Source organism: Phyllobates terribilis, unplaced genomic scaffold, assembly GCF_046119375.1.
Source record: "Phyllobates terribilis strain yellow unplaced genomic scaffold, ASM4611937v1 Scaffold_13__5_contigs__length_258822181, whole genome shotgun sequence".
Classification (NCBI taxonomy): domain Eukaryota; kingdom Metazoa; phylum Chordata; class Amphibia; order Anura; family Dendrobatidae; genus Phyllobates; species Phyllobates terribilis.
Window position 1 is genome coordinate 120,119,962 of NW_027362773.1, and position 10,428 is coordinate 120,130,389.

The following is a 10,428-nucleotide window of genomic DNA, read 5'->3' on the forward strand; positions in this document are numbered from 1 at the left end:
ATGGAAAAAAAACAGCACTCTAGGTATAAAATAGGAAACTTATTGAAATATTTGAAGCTGGTTTTCATGTGAATTTTTGAGTCTTTTGCAAAATTGTCAGAAAAAAAACCCAAGACTACTAGAAGGTTTTTTTTAAGCTTTTTTCCGACAAGGTTTTAAAAATCTCGCTGATGGAAAAATAAGAAGTGGCATGTTATTTGTTGAGGATGATTGTGGAATCTGCTTCAAACTTGACTATCAAGTAAAAAGGCTGCAAACCACTGTGTGAACAAAGAAAAATTCAAAAACCTTTTGAAAACTACTTCAAGAAAAAAAAGTCTGAAATAAAAAATGAACTGTATTCGTCTTAAAAAAACGAGTTTGAGTTTTCTGGGGTTTTTTTCTACCTGCAAAAAACTGTCGCCATAGCCTGAATCTTTAGACAGTTTTTTTACTGAATTTTTTTTTGCCTCGTGTGTTTTTTTTAATGTTCTATAGAGCAGCCTATGGTAAGACAATTTTATAAAAAATGCAATATCCATGGAATCCCAATGACACAAAAAATGCACCAAAAGTTAAAAAAAAAAGTAAAGCCTGATTAAGGCTATGTTCCCACGTTGCGTTTTTTTCTGCAGGCAAAACCTTCTCTCTTGGCAGTAAAGCAGCTTTTACCACATTTTTTCTTGCGTTTTTCATGCAGTTTAGTGGCAGTTGTTTCTGAGTTTTCTGCACCAAATTGCAGCAAAATCTGATACCTGCATTTTTGCTGCTTTTTTGCACTTACTCATTGCTTTCTATGGGTGAAAAAACGCTGCAAAAACACTGAAAGAAGTGATACGCTGCAGATTTAAAAAACGCAGCAGTGTTCCAATTCAGGCAGAAAAAAAACAACACAATGTGTGTGCATGAGATTTCTGAAATCTCATATCTTTTGCTGGTGCTGTAAAATGCAGCTTTTAATTTGCATAAAGAAAACGCAGACAAACGCAACTTGTGAACATAGCCTTAGACTACATGCGCACTTGGTGGATTTGCCACAGACAAATCTGCTGCATGTACATGTAGCCTGTTCAGCCTTATCTCTTGGCACGCTAAAGCCCCCGTCTCACATAGCGATATCGCTAGCGATATCGCTGCTGAGTCATGGTTTTGGTGACTCACCAGCGACCTCACCAGCGATGTCGCTGTGTGTGACACTTTGCAACGATCAGGCCCCTGCTGTGAGGTCGCTGATCGTTGCAAAGTGTCCTGGACCATTTTTTGGTCGTTGGCCTCCCGCTGGCCAGCACACATCGCTGTGTGTGACCAGCGGGACCAACGATCTGGCTGGTAACTATGGTAAACATCGGGTTACTAGGGGCACACGCGCACTTAGTAACCCGCTGTTTACCATGGATACCACTCTGCTACGGTGCGCGGAGGCTCCCGCGCACCGTAGCAGAGTGGTATCCATGGTAAACAGCGGGTTACTAGGGGCACACGCGCACTTAGTAACCCGATGTTTACCATAGTTACCAGCCTGCTCCTGCTTGCAGCAGGCTGGTAACGGGAGCAGGACATCGTGGAACGATTCTTTCCACGATATCGCTGCTCCCCTGATCGCTGGTGAGCCTGCCTGTTTGACAGCTCACCAGCGATGTATTAGCGATGCAGCAACGATCCCTGACAGGTCGTATCGTTGTCGGGATCGCTGCTGCATCGCTTAGTGTGACGGGGCCCTAACATTATTTGATCAGCTACTTGACACTTTTGGCTCCTTTTTTATTATACTTCTTTCCCTTCATTGTCTAAGATTATTTGCCAGTGTCAACACGCATCCAACAAACCCAACGAAAAAGTAAAATGCTCGTTCATCTGGTGAAATGATTTTTAAGCCTGCTTTTTAAGTCATCGTTCTTAGCAGCACATCATGCTGTGTCATCAGCATGAGCTGCCGAGAACAATGACAGCCTATTTGCACAATCTATTACTGATCTTTCTATGAGCAGGTAACATGCGGTCGGCCTGTCTGAACCATCTATTAAATGACTGCCAATCGGCAAACCTGTAACCAATCGACAGTTCTTTATCGCTCCAGGATAGATTGTATAAACCAATGCAGGGCAAAAATCCACCACCTACATAGTAATTTGTAGGATAACTCCCTCAATAAAATTAAATGTTATGAGAAATTGCTCTCCCTTCATGTTTGGCTGGCTATGCACATTAGATGCATCGACTAAACAGTGCTTTGGTCAACAACCATCTCAGCCGACTCTCCCATGCACAAGAGTGCTCACACGGCCGAGTGCTCCTGTGTTCTCTATGGGAAAGTTGTTGGCTGATACGTCGGCTGCTGTCTTATCTCTAGAAGAATAATGCGATCGGCTTTCTGATATCGGACGTACGCTCTCGACACCTTCCCCGACCAGTTGGCTGATGCCTCAATACACATTAGACCATCGGCTGAATTCGTTGATATCGGTCGGTTCAACCAACTTTGGTCTAATGTATATGGGGGCCTATTACTGGCGGACATGGGTACAAAAAGACCCCAGTGCAAGAACAATAAATGGGCCCTTTGCAGTCCAAGAGCTCCTAAAAATGCAAAATTGCATCTGCTTTGAAGGTACAAATGGGCCACCTTACCTCTTGGGCCCCGGCCAAACAAGTTGCAACAATGATATGTCCACTCCAGCTTTCACTGTCTACACAGTCTTGTAGGGTTAGAAGTAATGGGTGATATCATCTAGATCACCTAGCTATTTGTTGCAGTTTTTAGCGACAAATTCTTCAAATGGAGCAGGCAGGTTCATGAATCCAAAATGCTCAGTTTTCTCTCCTATACCTTTTTAGAACAAAAAGTTGCATAATACTTTAAAATTCGCCTGCAACTAGGACATTTTCACAATATTATCTTCTTCACAAAACAAATCACTCCTGAGGAAGACACTTAGGTTATGTGCGCACGATCAGGATTTGGTTGCAGAAATTTCTGCAAGGTCCTGCACCCCTTGGCAGCAAAAACGCTGCGGAAATCCGCAGCATTTTTGATGCGCTTTCATGTGTTTTTGCCATGTGTTTTTTTCCAATGCATTGTATAGGAAAAACGCACAAAGAATGGACATGCTGCTTCTTTTAACGCACATGAAATTCTGTAAGGAAAAATCCTGATCATGTGCACAGATCTTGCAAAATCTCCTAGAAAATGCTGGGATAAGGTTTGCAATGCGTTTTTGGGACCAATTCCGCTCGGAATTACCGCATAAAAAACGCACCGTGTGCACATAGCCTTACACAAAAATTACAAAAACCTTGTCCAAAATGGCAAATAGACAGAAAAGTAGAAAATAGACTTCAAAATATGAGAATAGAAGAATTTGAAGCAAAAAAACCCAGCCTTAACCCGCTTTTGAAGTATGACCTAATAGTATGTCATGGTGACCTGGGCCGATTGGACCAATGACGTATTATTAGGTCATATGGCGATCGCGCCCGCACACAAGCGGTGTGGGGCGATCGCCGCCAGCTGTGAGCTGATAGTCACAGCTGACACCCGGTGCTATGTGCAGGGAGCGGTCTCACACCGCTCCCGGCACATTAACCCCCTCAATGCTGCGATCAAAGTCGATCGCAGCATTGCGGTTTCAAGGGGAGGTGATCGGGATGCTCGCCTCTCCTGCCGGCCTCTAGCGCTGTCTGCCGCGGCTCCTGGATGTTGCCATGACGACCCGATGTCGTCATGACAACATCCGGGTCACCAGACAGCAGGAAGATATTTTGGTCATGCGCAGTGCATGACCAAACTATCTTCTCCCTGTGCTGCGCTGACAGCCTGTATAGCTCAGGGATGGTGCTGCATTCCTGTGCTATACAGGCGATCAGAATAAAAAAAGTGAAAGTCCCAGAGTGGGACACAGAATAAAAGTCCAAAAAGTGTTAAAAAATGAAAAATAAATAAATAAATTGTAAAAATATACATAAAAAAATTTAAAAAATAATCCAGCAAACATAAAAATATAATGTACCCATCAATAAATATTATTCTAAAAAAAAAAAAAAAAAACAATACAAGTACACATATTTGGTATTGCCGCGTCTGGAACGACCTGACCTATAAAACTGTCCCACTAGTTAACCCCTTTAGTGAACACGGTAAAAAAAAAAAGCAAAAAACAACGCTTTATCATCATACCGCCAAACAAAAAATGAAATAACACACGATCAAAAAGACGAATATAAATAAAAATGGCACCGCTGACAACGTCATCTTGTCCCGCAAAAAACAAACCGCCATACAGCTCCATCAGCCGAAAAATAAAAAAGTTATAGCTCTCAGAATAAAGCGATGCAAAAAAATATTTTTTTCTATAAAATAGTTATTATTGTGTAAAAGCGCCAAAACATAGAAAAATGATATAAATGTGGTACCGCTGTAAACGTACTGACCCAAAGAATAACGCTACCTTATAAATTTTACCACACACGGAACAGCATAAAAAAAAAACATAAAAAATATTCCTGAATTGCTGGTTTTTGTTTATTCTGCCTCCCAAAAATCGGAATAGAAAGTGATCAAAAAATGTCAAGTGCCTGAAAATGGCACCAATAAAAACGTCAAGTCATCCCGCAAAAAACAAGCCGTCATATGACTGTCGGCCAAAATATGGAAAAATTATTGCTCTCAAAATATGGCGATGCAAAAACTAGATTTTGCAAAAAAAAATGCGTCTTTTAGTGTGTGACAGCTGTCAGTCATAAAAACCCGATATGATTCTGGTATCGCTGTAATCGCACCGACCTGAAGAGTAAAGTCGTCTAATCACTTATACCGCACGAGGAACGGCGTAAAAAATAAATTCTAGAGTTTTGGGTTAGGCTAGGGATTTTTTTCAAAAGTAAAAAAAAAAAAAGATAACGATATGGAAACTAGTGTTGAGCGCAAGTGCTCGCTACTTGAGTTTTCATCGGGTGTTCAGGAATGCACTGAGTATCGCGGGTGCTCAAGTGACATGCTCGAGTCTCTGCCCCATATACTTCGTGGCCAAAAAAAACTCATAGGGATTGCCTGCCATGCACGAGCAATCCCCGCATATTTTTTTTTGGGTGTCTAATAACCATGAAACATGTGAGCGGGGACTCGAGCATGTCACTCGAGCACACGCGATACATGGTGCATACCCATGTACCTGATGCAAACTCAAGTAGCGAGCGCTTGCACTCAAGACTAAGGCTATATGCCCACGATGCAGAAATGCTCAGGATTTTTTCCTGAGCGTTTCTGCATCTCCCTGGCAGAAAAAAACGCATGCAGATTGTACATGCATTTTTCATGCCAGGGATATGCGGAAATTAAGCGTTTTTCACTGGCATTTCCGCATGCGGGTGTCAAGCGCTTTCCAAGTGATTTTAGCATCACTTGGAAAGTGCTTGACAACTAGGTCACACAATATAAATCCATGCAAATGGCATGGATTTATATAGTGTGACCCGAGAGAGTGGTTAAAAATAAAAAAATAAACCTATACTTACCTTCCGATGGCCCCCGAGTCTTGCTGCGCTCCTGTGCTGGCTGCCAGCAGATCGCGGTACGCTGTACTGAAAGACCTGCCGTCACATGACTGTGACGTCACCACAGGTCCTTCAGTCCTGCGCGATCTGTCGGCAAGCACAGGGAAGGAGTCCGGGGGCCGTCGGAAGGTGAATATAATCTTTATTTTTTATTTTATTTTTTTTTACAGCTTTTAATGGTACCTGGGTCTGGAGGAGAGTCTCCTGTCCTCCACACCCGGGTACCATCCGCACATTAGAACGCGCCAATTACGCAAGTACAGATGCAGTCTTGCGGAATTGGCGCGTTCTAATACAAGTCAATGGCGGCCAAAACGCAGTGCTTGCGCAAAAATAATGGACATGCTGCAGATTTTTGAGCGCAGCATAAACGCTGCGGAAAAATCCGCAGCATGGGCATTGAAAGTGCGGAATAGCATTGGAGACCATGGGGGAAGGTTTACCAAGCGTTTCCCAAGCGTTTACGCTTGAAAAACGCATCATGGGCACACAGCCTTAAGACAACTTATTCAATATGATGACCTAATGTTATTAAATTCTGTGTCGTACCTCTGGGTTCAAAATGTTCACTATACCCCTTGATGAAATCCATTAGGGGTGTAGTTTCCAAAATGGGGTCACTTGTGGGGGGTTTCCACTGTTTAGGCACATCAGGGACTCTCCAAACACGACATGGCGTCCGCTCTCAATTCCAGCCAATTTTGCGTTCAGAAAGTCACACAATGCTTCTTCCCTTCTGAACTCTGCCGTGCGCCCAAACACTATATTTTCCCCACATATGGGGTGTCAGCGTACTCAGGAGAAATTGCACAACTGTTTTTGGGGTCCATTTTCTCCTCTTACCCTTGTGAAAATAAAAAAATTGGGGCTAAAACATTATTTTTGTGGAAAAAGTTAGATTTTTTTATTTTCACGGCTCCATGTTATAAACTTCTGCAAAGCACTTGGGGGTTCAGGGTGCTCACCACACATCTAGATAAGTTCCCTGAGGGGTCTAGTTTCCAAAATGGTGTCACTTGTGGGATTTTTCCACTGTTTAGGCACATCAGGGGCACATCCGCTAATTATTCAAGTAAATTTTACATTCAAAAAGTCAAATGGCGCTCCTTCTCTTCCGAGCTTTGCCATGCGCCCAAACAGTGGTTTTCCCCCACATATGGGGTATCGGCGTGCTCAGGAGGAATTGCACAACAAATTGCATGGTGAAATTTCTCCTGTTACCCTCATGAAAATGCAAAATTGGAGGCTGAAAAACATTTTTGTTGCAAAAATTTGAAAATTTTATTTTTACGGCTCAATGTTCTAAACTTCTGTGAAGCACCTGGGGGTTCAAGGTGCTCACCACACATCTAGATAAGTTCCCTGAGGAGTCTAGTTTCCAAAATGGTGTCACTTGTGGGGAGGGGGGGGGGGGGGGGAGTTCCACTGTTTAGGCACATCAGGGGCTCTCCAAACGCAACATGGCGTCCGCTAATTATTCAAGCATATTTTACATTCAAAAAGTCAAATGGCGCTCCTTCCCTTCCGAACTCTGCCGTGCGCCCAAACAGTGGTTTTTCCCCACTTATGGGATATCTGCGTGTTCATGGGAAATTGTACAACAAATTTTGGGTCCATTTTTTCCTGTTACCCCTGCGAAAATAAAAAAAATTGGGTCTAAAGTAACATTTTTGTGAAAAAAGTTAAATGTTAATTTTTTTTTCTTCCACATTCCAAAAATTCTTGTGAAGCACCTGAAGGGTTAATAAAGTTCTTGAATGTGATTTTGAGCACCTTGAGGGGTGCCATTTTTAGAATGGTGTCACTTTGGGGTATTTTCTGTCATAAAGACCCCTCAAAGTGACTTCAAATGTGATGTGGTCCCTAAAAAAATGGTTTTGTAAATTTTGTTGGAAAAATGAGAAATCGCTGGTCAACTTTTAACCCTTCTAGCTCCCTAATAAAGAAAAAATTTTGGTTCCAAAATTGTGCTGATATAAAGTAGACATGTGGGAAATGTTATTTATTAACTATTTTGTGTAACATATCTCTCTGATTTAAGGGCATGAAAATTAAAATTTTGAAAATTGCTAAATTTTCATCAAATTTTCATTTTTTTCACAAATAAACACAAGTGATATCGAAGAAATTTTACCACTATCATGAAGTACAATATGTCACGAAAAAACAGTCTCAGAATCAGGGGGATCCGTTGAAGCGTTCCAGAGTAATTACCTCATAAAGTGACAGTGGTCAGAATTGTAAAAATTGGCCCGGTCATTACCGTGCAAAACACCCTCGGGGGTAAAGGGGTTAAAGCAGGAAAAATTTGACTAGATTTACTAAATAATATCCTTTGTTGGTCCTTCTATTTCTGAGATATGTTTAATGATCTTTTTCGCAGAGACATTCTCTACATGAGAAAAGGTTTAAGGCCACGGCCCCACTATCAATATTTTTTCTCAGGAGTGGGAGCCAAAACCAGGTGAGGAACAATCAGAGAAAAGGTAGAAACAAGTCACTAATTCTGCATTTATCACCCACTCCTGGTTTTGGCTCCCACTCCTGAGAAAAAATACTGATAGTGGGACTGTGGCCTTATAATCATACTGGTACACTCTGCGACAAGAAGTTGTGATGCTTAATTCACTGAACACAGTCAAGAAGGGTTTGGATGCTATTACAAATTTACTCAAGGATTTACTCAATTTTTGGAAGCATGTTTTTCTTTTGCCATCTCCTAGTAGAGACAGGGTTGGCAGTCTAAAGCTATAGACTTTCTATGAGCACATGCATTGATTTGCTGAAATGTAAAACTCTATATTGGATTCCGACTGCTGTATTTCACAGTCCGTATACAGACTGCAATGCACAAATTGACCGCAGGTCTCATGATGTGATCTTACAGCCTCATATATACTTACGAGACTAAACTCAAATCAGGAGACCAGTGGGCAGTCTGTACAGCCATTTAAACCTGGGGTGAAGCTGGGGATCACTGTGTAGTTGCTTGGGCTGGAGGCTCAGCATTGTCATTGCATATGAACAGAAAAATAATGTAAAAAGATGGCATTGCCCAAAAACGTGTAACTAGACGCTGGATGTCTTCTCCCTCTCTTTAAGAAAAAATTATTTACAGTCATGGCCAAAAGTGTTTGGCCCTTTGAAATTGTTCCAGAAAACTAAGTATTTCTCCCAGAAAATGATTGCAATTGTACATGTTTTGTTATACACATGTTTATTTCCTTTGTGTGTAGTGGAACAACACAAAAAGAAAACGGAGTAAAAAAAAAAAAAAAAAAAGGCAAATTGGACATAATTTCACACAAAAATGTGGGTAAACAACTTTGTTTCAAGCATGTGACGCTCATTCAAACTCACATGTGGCGAGTAACAGGTGTGGAGAATATGAAAATCACACCTGTAACCAGATAAAAAGGGGAGTTGACTCAAACTTTGCATTGTGTGTTCAGTATATTTACATTTATTCCTCGTAATGATTTATTAGACATCAAAACTTGGCAATTTACTGTATCAGTAATGTATTTGATCTTTCATATATTAATAAACTTTATTTGGTTTAAAAAGATGGAACTATGTTCATGGGGAAGAGAAAATAGATAAGGAGGAAAAAAATAAAAGCTTTCTGGCTTTTTCTGCATAGCTGGATTCATAGCCAGAAAACCATATATCACCACCTGAATCCAACAGCTTGAACATACAAACAGCATAAAGAATGAAGCTGGACGGCTCGTCTCCATATCTCGTTTTGAGAGGACAAAACAAGATCTGGCTGAGTTCAGTGCTCAAGGTGACATTTCTACCTACAGTATTTGTGCTGAATAAGAAAACTAGCTAGAGGACAGTTCCTGTATGCAATTAGGAACTTATAGCTGATAATGAGCCCTTTCTTCCAAAGCAAGAAAGATAAATACTCAGAATTTGGAATTAACACTAAAGCAAAGCTATAGAAGTACTGCACTACATTTAAGGCTTCATTCACATACCAGTGTTTAAACACTGATATGAAAAAAATAATACCAGTGTCTGTGTCAGTTTTTACCATCAGCATTTTTCATAGCTGGATATATTGCAAAACTTCTCCTATGCTTTGCAATGATAAATACGGACAGTACACCAATGCCATGCGTGTGCTGTACGTGTTTTTCCATAGACTTGTATTGGTAGCTTTCATCCTCGATCCAGGAGAAAAACAGACATGTCTCCGTGAGTTTTGCATGGATATGTGAACAGCACCATAGATTATAACGTGTCCACATTCTAGCCGTGAAAAAATGAAAACACCATGTACGTGCAACACTGACGTCTGAATGAGGTCTTAGGGTTTGTTACTGGCCACTGGACTTACTAGTTCTACCAACAGTGCATGTTTCAGCAGACTCGCAGCAGAGATCAACAGTGCTGTGATTCAAACGCAGAATTTCCACTGTTAGCAGATATTACAAATATGACTAGCTTGACCAAAAGTAAGCAATGTTACAGGAAAAAAAATATATATACAAAAAGTAATGTATCCCACAAATATCATTACAGCCAAGTGATGGCATCGGCAGTGACATTTCCATGTACAACACATAACCACTGAGGCAAGTGGTTGGCTGGAGCAGTCAAGTGTATGGTGGCTAGGACATTAACTAAAGAACTATAGCCTAGATCTCTAGAGTGATGCCAAATGAACGTTTTTTGGGGCACAGGAGTTTGGCTAAAATGTGTAAATGTTTTAGGCATCAAATATATGTCCTATCAGCAAGGTGACAGATGAATACTCTGGGGTGGAGGGTACATAAGTTAACACTCTACATCAGGGGTGCCCAATATTTTTTGGTCCAAGGGCCACAATGCCATACTGAACCAATCCCAAGGGCCGCAAAAAATGTAAAGCGGTACTTACGTCAATAA